At 44.0% G+C, this 11,655-nt stretch overlaps 1 protein-coding gene across 2 annotated transcripts in view; it reads right to left on the bottom strand.

Moving 5' to 3' along the window:
* The window catches only part of gtf3c2 (general transcription factor IIIC, polypeptide 2, beta), a 148,272-nt gene extending 143,338 nt beyond the window's left edge, over positions 1-4,934 (bottom strand). For both annotated transcript variants that reach the window (XR_010962901.1, XM_067984439.1), the window contains exon 1: positions 4,757-4,934. The gene's annotated coding sequence lies outside the window, so the exon portion shown is untranslated. The remainder of the gene's footprint in view (positions 1-4,756) is intronic.
* Positions 4,935-11,655: the final 6,721 nt, after the last annotated feature.

The raw sequence follows: 11,655 nt of genomic DNA, 5'->3' as shown, positions 1-11,655 counted from the left end.
GATCAGTTCCAAGGATTTCAAGTGAAATCAGTTTACCCAGTTCTAGTTGTCTGGGCCCAGGGCACAAAACTATCCTTAATTTGGAAAACTCACTCTGAAAGCTTTCAGAGTACACTGGCTACAGTAAAATAGTGGTTATGTTATATGACTTTTAAATCCAGAGGTCTAGACTAATAATCTAGAGAATGCGAGTTCAAATCCCACCACGGCAGTTTGAGAATGTGAATTCAGAGATATATATAAAAAAAAATCTGGAAATAAAAGCTGGTATCAGTAAAAGTAACATGAATATTCTTTAGGGAAGGAAACCTGCTGACCGTATCCGATCTGGCCTATATGCAATTCCAGTCCCACACCAACATGGTTGACTCTTAACTGCTCTCTGAAGTGGCTCAGCAAGCCACTCAGTTATATCAAATTGCTTTGGACAACTAGGGATGGGCAATGAATGCTGGCCTTGCCAGTGATGCCCACATTGCAAGAATTAATAAGGATGTGGGGAAACAGAAAACTTCATAATAGGGGAATAAAGCACGACTGATGCTTTTGAGGTGATTGACAAAAGAACCAAAGGCGACATGAGGAAAAACTTTTTTTATGCAGCGAGAAGTTATGATGTAGAATGCGCTGCCTGAAAGGGTAGTGGAAGCAGATTCAATCATGGCTTTCAAAAAGGAATTGGATAAGGACTTGAAGGGAAAAAAATTGCAGGGCTATGGGGAAAGAGCAGGGGAATGGGATTACTGGATTGCGCTTACAAAAAGCCAGCACTGGCTCGATGGGCCAAATGGCTTCCTTCTGTGCTGTAACCATTCTATCATTCTATTAATGTTCAATTTCCCATCAGTGATATCCCTCAATTTGATGAGAGCAAAAGAAAACCCAAAGACACTGTTGATCAGTTTTCAACTATATAATGAAGTACTACTAATATTCGGTTAATTTGAGCTCTGTTGTCACACTTTTGATGCCTTTATCGATTATAATTGTGGATTTTATTACCCTTTTGTGCAAACATTGAGCACTCTCAGGACAGATGTGGCACATGGTAAAGCTCTTCTGACAATGAGCCACATATACCAGAAGGTTCCAGATTTGATCCACAGTTTGTGCTGAGTTAGCTGATCTTGGCCAGGACAGCAGTTGGATTGCTAAAAGCAACCTTGGGCTAAAGGAGGGAGAAAAAAATTAATTTACAGTTCCCTTTCCTGGTTCCCATGCAGCAGTCCCTGTTGGAAAGTATGTCTGTGTGGACGTTAGTTGGAAACATGATTAGGTTCAACTAAATGCCCTCTACAAAAGAATAGTCTGCTGACACTTGCTGTTTAAGTTCACGCATGAAAAATGGCCATTTTGACATGGTATGGGAGGCTCGTGAACCTAACCCATGGAACTGCACTCCAGTCAGAGTTAGAATCTTCGGGGGTGGGGGGGGGGGTGAAAGAATAATTGGATCAACTTCAATTGAATCAAAAATAATTAAATGTAACAGGTAGATTTTCTCAATTTTTGTAATATACACTCAATGCATCTCAAACTATATCAATTCGTGCAAACAAAAATATTCAACGAAACCTATACCCTTCCTGGAAGTAGAGTGGTGAAGCTTTAATTCATTGGTATACCACTGATATTCTAATAGCAAAAAAGAAAAATTAAACTTTATTTCAGAAACAATATTAGTTGCTATATAGACTTTTGAAAGCTTTTCATTTTTAAAATTTGAACAACACACCAAAGACTAAGCAGCTATCCATTATAATTATTTTAGGGTATAATGCTTACCCAGATCAGCATACAAATTCAGAGAAATTGAAAAAAAAAATCACATTTTGTATTCAACACATGCCTCAGCCACGTATTTTACTATAAAGCTCAACATTATAACTGCAACGTACATTTATATAGCTCCTTCAACGTAGAAAAACTTCCCAAGGTGCTTCATTGAAGCATAATCAGACAAAAATGGATGCCAAGCTAAAGGATGAGATATTAGGAGGGATGACTATAAGCTTGGTCAAAGACGTGGGTTTTCAGGAGGGTTGAAAAGGAGAGGTGAAGAGGTAGAGGGGAATTGCAGAACATGGGGCCTAGATAGTTGAAGGTACAACCGACAATGTTGATGCAAAGGAAGGTGGGGTGGGGGGTGCACAAATGGCCAGAGTCAGACAAACACAGAATTCAAGAAGGGGAGGCTTGTGGGGCAGGAAGACGTTATAGAGTTAGGGAAGAGCAAGGAAAATCAAGCATGAGAATTTTAAATTGGAAGCTTTGGGGAAATGGGAGCCAATGTAGGGCAGCAAGGACAGGGGTGATAGGTGAGTGGGACCTGCTGCAGGTTAGGATACGGGCAGCAGAATTTTGGATGAGCTGAAGTTCAGATTGTGCAGGATGGGAGACCAGTCAAAAGAGCACTGGAACAGGTGATTCTGGAGGTGACAAAGGCATGGATGAGGGTTTCAGCCACAGATGGGCTGAGGCAGAGGCAGGCGATGTTACAGAGGTGGACGATGTTAGAGGAAGGAGACAGTCTTTGTGATGGGGCATATATGGGGCCAGAATAGGGTGTTGAAATTGAAGGTGATCTGGTTTATCCTGAGACAATGTCTGGAGAAGGGGGTGGAATCAGCGGTGAGGGCTGAAGACGATGGCTTCAGTCTTCTCAATATTTAACTGAAGGAAATTGTAGATCATTTGCAAATGGATATCGAACAAGCAGTTTAGCAAAAGACAGAGGAAGAATCAAGAGAGGTGGTGGAAATGTAGAGTTGAGTGTGTGCTGGTGTCCTTAATATCGCCTGTCTCTGCCCTTGGCTCAGCACATCTGCTGCTGAAACCCTCATCCATGCAGATGTTACTTCCAGACTGGACTATTCCAATGCTCTCCTGGCCAGCCTCCCATCCTCCATAAACTTAAGCTTATCCAAAACTCCACTACCCATATCCTAACTCACACCAAGTGCCATTCACTCATCATCCCTGTACATGCTGACCTACATTGGCTCCTAGTCCACCAACACCTCGATTTTAAAATTCACATCCTCGGATTTAAATCCCTCCACGGCTTCATTTCTCCCTATCGCTAACCTCCTCCAGCCCAACACCCCTCCGAGAACTCTGCATTCCTTCAACTCTGGCATCTTGCTCATCTCCCACTTCCTTCACCCTTCATTGGTGGCCCTGCCTTCAGCCGTCCATGCCCTAAGCTCTGGAATTCCCACCCTAACCCTCTCCGCTGCTCCACCTCTCTCTCCTCCTTTAAGGTGCTCCTTAAAACCTAACATTTTGGCCAAGGTTTTGGTCATCTGTCCTAATGTCTCCTTCTTTGGCTCAGTGTCAATTTTTGTCTGATTACACTCCTGTGAAGCACCTTGGGATGTTTTATTACATGAGCGGCACTATATAAATACATGTTTTAATGTACACTCACAACACCCATGTTTTTAATTATGTCTCAATGCTGCAAATTCACTGTACAAGTAACATTTCCATTTTCCATGCCTCCGAGCTTATGTCTGAATAAAATTACACAACAGTGGCAAGTTTGTGCTGTGGCTCCAAATCTCCGAGGAACAGTTAAAAGCTGCTACGGTTAAGTGGTGCAATGGGGTAGCATACTACCCTTGCATCTAAAATGTGGGTTCAAACCCAGCCCAGACTGATATTGCTGAAGGCCTCTCTTTCCCCACCCACCCACCCCAATTTATAAGCATCTTCCATTAAACAAATTTAATCTCATTACAATTCTTAGTGGGTGCTTAACAAAAAAGCAAATTTTGAAAAAAAACAATTGTGAATGGATTGGCTTTCTCTCACTTAGAGAGCCCATAAGAATGTGAGCAATAGAAAAATAAGTCATTGTGCGGCATGGGTGCTCTTTTGAGATTGTCCTTGAAGAACTTTACTCTCCACCTGGCTGTGCAATGCCACAGTCAGCTCAGGATTAACACTGTGGAAGTAACATTCAATTTCCATCATCCCTCAACTTAAACAACTGTAGAACTGAACCAGCAGTTGTGTAACCCATTAAAACAGTCACTCCCTATACAAGTTTAAATAAAAGGTTTACCTCTGGAGAACAACTTTTTTTTTAAAAAAAGGGGAAATTAGATAACACACCTACAAAATGGCCAATCCTGGCAACTTTCATTGTCAAGTTATTGGGTAAAGCCACACCGTTCTCTCTGTACAGTATTCAGCCACACAGACCACAACTACACAGGTCCGATCGCCAGTCTGTGCTCAGTTAGCTGATTCAAACGGGTGCTACAATTTGTAGCTGCGTCCCCTGGACTCGGGCGGTGGGGTGGGGTAACCAGTGACTTCTGGTGTATGCTCTCACAGTTGGACAGCATAGCTTGGGCTCACACGTGAAGAATAAAGTACTTGAGGAGGTACCGGTGGTGTTTCACTGCGGCAATAACATCAATGCCTTTGGAAGTGAGAATGTAAAAACAAACATTAGTATTTGAAATTTACTGTAAAGTGGCAGGGCAGGCAGTGAGGCTCGGGTGGGTGGAATGACAGAGATGATGTAATCAGCTCCAACCCCTGTCTGATAAATCACCCCGTGTTAACAATGTCTGCAGCGGGCACCGAGGCCCCTCACCCCGGACTGGTACACTGACACCAGGTGCCTGAAGCTCTGAGTGACAGGCCAGGACCAGCCGCTGACCCCGGCCCCGGCCCCGGCCACCTTTTTTCACGTCATATTAAAAACCGCCACAGCCTCCCGTCAGATCACTGTCAATATTACCTTGTCTCATCGCACCCCCGCGTCCGCAGGCTCCTTCACTGAACGGACAAGGATGAGGATGAGATGGCGGCCGAAGCGGCTCAGACCCGGGTACACGTGGAACTTTAACCCGCCGTTATTTTTTTGTATATTTTCCCCAACCTTTCTCACAGGCCATTCGAGAGTCCGACTTACAAACGCCGAGCAAGCCACCGTAGTGAGGCGGGACTTGGCCGACTCGTGTGATTGACACGGAAACTGTCCAATAGACAGTCCCGAACTGCAGCGACTTTTCATGACGTATATAAGCAGTCCATCAGACCAATCGGATGGGCGGGACATCGTGACGCTGATTTATGCAGATTAATCGGCGGACGCAGCCAACCGATCGGAAAATTAGATGATGTCATAGAAGGGCGACCGTTCAATTAGGTGGATCCAGAGAAAGGCACCACTACTGATGCCAATTTGAAGATTGTATCGCCATCTTTAATAATGGCATAAGCAGGGGCTGGCATTGTCCGATTATAATAGGGTTAGGATACTGGCGGCAGGGGCTGGGCAATGGTTCATGCCAACGTTGGTCAAGGCCCGCACTTGAACCACATTTGTAAACAATTTTACAACACCAAGTTATAGTCCAGCAATTTTATTTTAAATTCACAAGCTTTCGGAGATTTTCTCCTTCCTCAGGTAAATGTTTCAAGATGTCCACATCATTGAACCACATTGGGGAAGGTTATGTTATCGGATTTCATGGAGATTTGCCAGAATATCCAAGGGAATTTTTGCCAGCTGTAGCCAATTGAATCAAAACCAAAATTGAATTACTGCAGTTGCATCTCCCATTCAGCGATTTTCCATTAACTACCTGATGTTAGAAGTTTATTAGTTTCCAATAGTTGTAAGAGGCTGAGAAATTAACAAAACGATTTTAAAAAATATTCTTATCTATTAATCTGCAAATCCTCTCCTGTCGAACTTCAGCGTCCACTTTTCCTGACACTGAAGTCAATTCCTGCTGCAGTGGGTACAGCAGTGTGGTTATGGAACTAGATTATAAAGTTACGAACCTTCCAGGATTGTCCTAGAGTCTCCAGGAATTAAAGATTAATCTCCTGGACGCTGCTTCAAGCAACCCACAAGAAAAATCATAAGGGTACTAAAACAAATTGTGTGTTTTTCATTTTCTTTGAACACTTTCATTGATAAGAACATAAGAAATAGGAGCAGGAGTAGGCCAATCGGCCCCTCGAGCCTGCTCCGCCATTCAATAAGATCATGGCTGATCTGATCCTAACCTCAAATCTAAATTCATGTCCAATTTCCTGCCCGCTCCCCGTAACCCCTATTTCCCTTTACTTCTCGGAAACTGTCTATTTCTGTTTTTAATTTATTCAATGATGTAGATTCCACAGCTTCCTGGCGCAGCAAATTCCACAGACCTACTACCCTCTGAGTGAAGAAGTTTCTCCTCATCTCAGTTTTGAAAGAGCAGCCCCTTATTCTAAGATTATGCCCCCTAGTTCTAGTTTCACCCATCCTTGGGAACATCCTTACCGCATCCAGCCGATCAAGCCCCTTCACAATCTTATATGTTTCAATAAGATCGCTTCTCATTCTTCTGAACTCCAATGAGTAGAGTCCCAATCTACTCAACCTCTCCTCATATGTCCGCCCCCTCATCCCCGGGATTAACCGAGTGAACCTTCTTTGTACTGCCTCGAGAGCAAGTATGTCTTTTAAGTATGGAGACCAAAACTGTATGCAGTATTCCAGGTGCGGTCTCACCAATACCTTATATAACTGCAGCAATATCTCCCTGTTTTTATATTCTATCCCCCTAGCAATAAAAGCCAACATTCCATTGGCCTCCTTGATCACCTGCATACTAACGTTTTGATTTTCTTGCACTAGGACCCCCAGATCCCTTTGTACTGCAGTACTTTCCAGTTTCTTGCCATTAAGAAAATAACTTGCTCTCTGGTTTTTCCTGCCAAAGTGCATAACCTCACATTTTCCAATATTGTATTGCATCTGCCAAATCTCCACTCACTCACCCAGCCTGTCTATATCCCCCTCACTCTCTACTTTCCCTCCTATCTTTGTATCATCTGCAAACTTTGATATGTTACACTCGGTCCCCTCCTCCAAATCGTTAATATAGATTGTAAAGAGTTGGGGACCCAGCACCGACCCCTGCGGAACACCACTGGCTACTGGTTGCCAGTCCGAGAATGAACCGTTTATCCCAACTCTCTGCTTCCTGTTAGATAACCAATCCTCCACCCATGCCAGAATATTACCCCCAATCCAGTGATTCTTTATCTTGAGCAATAATCTTTTATGTGGCACCTTGTCGAATGCCTTCTGGAAGTCTAAATACACTACGTCCACTGGTTCCCTTTTATCCACCCTGTACGTTACGTCCTCAAAGAACTCAAGCAAATTTGTAAGACATGACTTCCCCTTCATAAAGCCATGCTGACTTTGTCCTATTAAATTATGTTTATCCAAATGTTCCGCTACTGTCTCCTTAATAATAGACTCCAAAATTTTACCCACCACAGATGTTAGGCTAACTGTTCTATAATTTCCAGCCTTCTGCCTACTACCCTTTTTAAATAAGGGTGTTACATTAGCAGTTTTCCAATCTGCCGGGACCTTTGCTGAGTGCAGAGAATTTTGGAAAATTATTACCAAAGCATCCACAATCCCCACTGCCACTTCCCTCAAGACCCTCGGATGTAAGCCATCAGGTCCAGGGGATTTATCCGCCTTGAGTCCCATTAATTTACTGAGTACCAATTCCTTAGTGATTTTAATCGTATTTAGCTCCTCCCCACCCCCTAAGAGCACCCTGTTTGTCCAGTGTTGGGATGTGCTTAGTGTCCTCTACCGTAAAGACTGAAACAAAATATTTGTTCATCATTTTTGCCATCTCCATGTTTCCCACCATTAATTTCCCGGTCTCATCCTCTAAGGGACCTACGTTTGCCTTAGCCACCCTTTTTCTTTTTATATAACTATAGAAACTCTTGCTATCTGTTTTTATATTTTTTGCTAATTTATTAGTTGTAAAAATATATTGGAGATGGGAGAAAAGGCTGTTTGATTTGAGGGGGTGGTTGGAAGCAAGAGGTCATGTGATGAAACCTCCAGGACTGGCAACCCGAAAGACTACCACCTCAAAGATATTCAGTTCAAATCTCACCTTTATTCCATTTACTTTCAAACCAAGAGGAACATAGGCACAGGAGTAGGCCATTCAGCACCTCGAGCCTGTTCCACCATTCAATTAGATCATGATTGATCTGTATATTAACTCCATCTACCCGCCTTGGTTCTGTAACCCCATATAACCTTGCCTAACAAAAATCTATCCATCTCAGTTTTGAAATTTTCAATTGACCTAGCCTCAACAGCTTTTTGCGGGAGAGTGTTCCAGATTTCCACTGCTCTTTGTGTGAAGAAGTGCTTTCTAACATCACCCCTGAAAGGTCTAGCTCTAATTTTAAGGTTATGCCCCCTTGATCTGGACTCTCCCACCAGAGGAAATAGTTTTTCTCTGTCTTCCCTATCAAATCCTTTGATCATCTTAAACACTTCAATTACATCACCCCTTAATCTATATTCAAGGGAATACAAGCTTAGTTTATGCAACCTGTTCTCTTAACAATCCTATTAGCCCCAGTATCATTCTCATGAATCTGCGCTGCACCCCCTCAAAGGCCAATATATGAAGGCCAATGAAGCAGTCCGAGCCTGCATGCAGCAAGACCTGGACAACATCCAGGCTTGGGCTGGTAAGTGGCAAGTAACATTGGCGCCAGATAAGTGCCAGGCAATGACCATCTCCAACAAGAGAGAGTCTAATGACCTCCCCTTGACATTCAATGGCATTACCATCGCTGAATCCCCCACCATCAACATCCTGGGGGTCACCATTGACCAGAAACTTAACTGGACCAGCCGTATAAATACTGTGGCTACAAGAGCAGGTCAGATGCTGGGTATTCTGCAGCGAGTGACTCACCTCCTGACTCCCCAAAGCCTTTCCACCATCTACAAGGCACAAATCAGGAGTGTGATGGAATACTCTCCACTTGCCTGGATGAGTGCAGCTCCAACAACACTCAAGAAGCTAGACATCATCCAGGACAAAGCAGCCCGGTTGATTGGCACCCCATCCACCACCCTAAACATTCACTCCCTTCACCACCGGCGCACAGTGGCTGCAATGTGTACCATCCACAGGATGCACTGCAGCAACTCGCCAAGGCTTCTTCGACAGCACCTCCCAAACCCGCGACCTCTACCACCTAGAAGGACAAGGGCAGCAGGCACATGGGAACACCACCACCTGCACTTTCCCCTCCAAGTCACACACCATCCTGACTTGGAAATATATCGCCGTTCCTTCATTGTCGCTGGGTCAAAATCCCGGAACTCCCTTCCCAACAGCACTGTGGGAGAACCGTCATCACACGGACTGCAGCGGTTCAAGAAGGCCACTCACCACCACCTTCTCAAGGGAATTCGGGATGGGCAATAAATGCCGGCCTAGCCAGCGACGCCCACATCGCATGAACGAATTTTTAAAAATCATTCCTGAAGTGCAGTGCCCAGAACTAAATGCTGTATTTAGATGGCGTCTAACAAGTGCTCTATGCAGCTGTAACATGACTTCCACCACTTTGTATTCCACAGTTCCACTGCTCATCCACAGTTCCTAGCTTCTCACCATTTAGAAAATACTTTAATCAATCTTTCTTCAGTCCAAAGTGGATGACCTCCATCTGCCACAGTTTTACCTACTCACTTTATCAATGTCCCTTTGCAACTTTCTGCTCCCATCTACACTATTTACTGTGCCACCTAACTTAGTGCCATCTATCTAACCTATTCATAATTATTGACATGGTCTCTGCTTAAATCACTAACTCCAGTTGTGCATTCCACAGCCTCAGCAGCCTCTGTGTTGAAAAGTTTCTCCTCTCCATCCTAATCTCTTACATTTGACTTTATATCTATGCCCCCTCATTCTAGATCACTCAACCACTGAAAACAGTCGATTTCTAACTACATCTACCAAATCATCTTGTAATTTCCTCTGTTCCAATGAAAATAGCCCCAATTTTTCACGTCTTTCTTTGGTATTTGTATTTTCTCATACCAGGCAGCACCCCAGTAAATCTGTGCTGTACCCCCTCTATTGACTCAACATCCTTCCCATAGTGCAGAACCCAAAATTTCACACAGTAATCCAACTGTGGTCTTAGTAAGATTTTATATCGATTCACTACTACATCTCAACTTTTATATTCCATAGCTCTAACCCAGTGTTCCATTAGCATTATTCACTTGACATCAAAATTTCAGGAAAAAAAATAATGCTGGACATGCAGGACAAATACATACTCAAGATCAACTTTGGGGCCCGGATGAGTCCATATTTCACATTTATAGGGAGCGTGAGGTTTCAGCCTCTGTTTCACGATCTGAAGGGGTTGCTCCTCAACTTCTGGCTCGACTTTAGTTCCACACTTCTGATTTTTGGCCACCCGGCCTGACGGTGGGGCGGGAGGGGGTGTGGGCAAGTCAGAGGGCCTTCTCGTGAGTCTGCTCCTGGGCCTGGCTAAGGTGGCCATCCTCAGGTCCAGGTTGGACGTGGCCCATGGGGGTGGTCGCTCTGGTTGCTTGCCTCTCTTCTGTGGTCTTGTCGGCACCCGGGTGGCCCTGGAGAAGGAGCATGTGGTGTCTGCTTGGGCACCGCAGAGATTGGAGGACATATTGGACACGGGTGACATAGAATCAAAGAATGGTTACAGCACAGATGAGGCCATTCGGCCCATTGAGCCTGTGCCGGCTCTTTGTAAGAGCAATCCAGTTAGTCCCATTCCCCCGCTCTTTCCCTGTAGCGCTGCAAATTTCTCCCTTCAAGTATTTATCCAATTCCTCTTTGAAAGCCACGATTGAATCGGCTTCCACCATCCTTTCAGGCAGTATATTCCAGATCATAACTGCTCACTGCGTAACAAAGTTTTTCCTCATGTCGCCTTTGGTTCTTTTGCCAATCACCCTAAATCCGTGTCCTCTGGTTCTCGACGCTTCCGGCAATGGGAACAGTTTCTCTTTATTTACTTCATCGAAACCCTTCATGATTTTGAACACTTCTATCAAATCTCCTCTTAACCTTCTCTGCTCTGAGGAGAATATCCCCAGGTTCTCCAGTCTATTCACATAACTGAAGTCCCTCATCCCTGGAACCATTCTAGTAAATCTTTTCTGTACCCTCTGTACCCTCTCTAAGGCCTTCACATCAGTACAAAAGTGCGGTGCCCAGAATTGGACACAATACTCCAGTTGTGGCTAAATCAGTGTTTTATAAAGGTTCAATATAACTTTGTTGCTTTTATATACTATGCCTCTATTGATAAAGCCCAGGATCTCATATGCCTTTTTAACCACTTTCTCAACCTGTCCTGCTACCTTCAAAGATTTGTGCACATATATCCCCAGGTCTCTCTGATCCTGCACTCCCTTTAGAATTGTACCATTTATTTTATATTGCCTCATCTCATTCTTCCTGCCAAAATGTATCACTTTGCACTTCTCTGCATTGAATTTCATCTGCCATATGTCCGCCCATTCCACCAGCCTGTCTATATCCTCTATTACTATCCTCCTCACTGTTTACTACACTTTCAAGTTTTGTGTCACCTGCAAATTTTGAAATTGTGCCCTGTACACCCAAGTCATTTATATAACAAAAAAGCAGTGGTCCTAGTACCAACCCCTGGGGAACATCACTGTATACTTTCCTCCAGTCCGAAAAACACCTATGCCTTTCAAAAGTCCAAATACACATCAACCGCATTGCCCTCATCAACCCTCTCTGTTACCTCATCAAAAAACTC

Source organism: Heptranchias perlo, chromosome 5, assembly GCF_035084215.1.
Source record: "Heptranchias perlo isolate sHepPer1 chromosome 5, sHepPer1.hap1, whole genome shotgun sequence".
Lineage (NCBI taxonomy): Eukaryota > Metazoa > Chordata > Chondrichthyes > Hexanchiformes > Hexanchidae > Heptranchias > Heptranchias perlo.
This window is presented reverse-complemented; position numbering and strand designations above follow the sequence as displayed.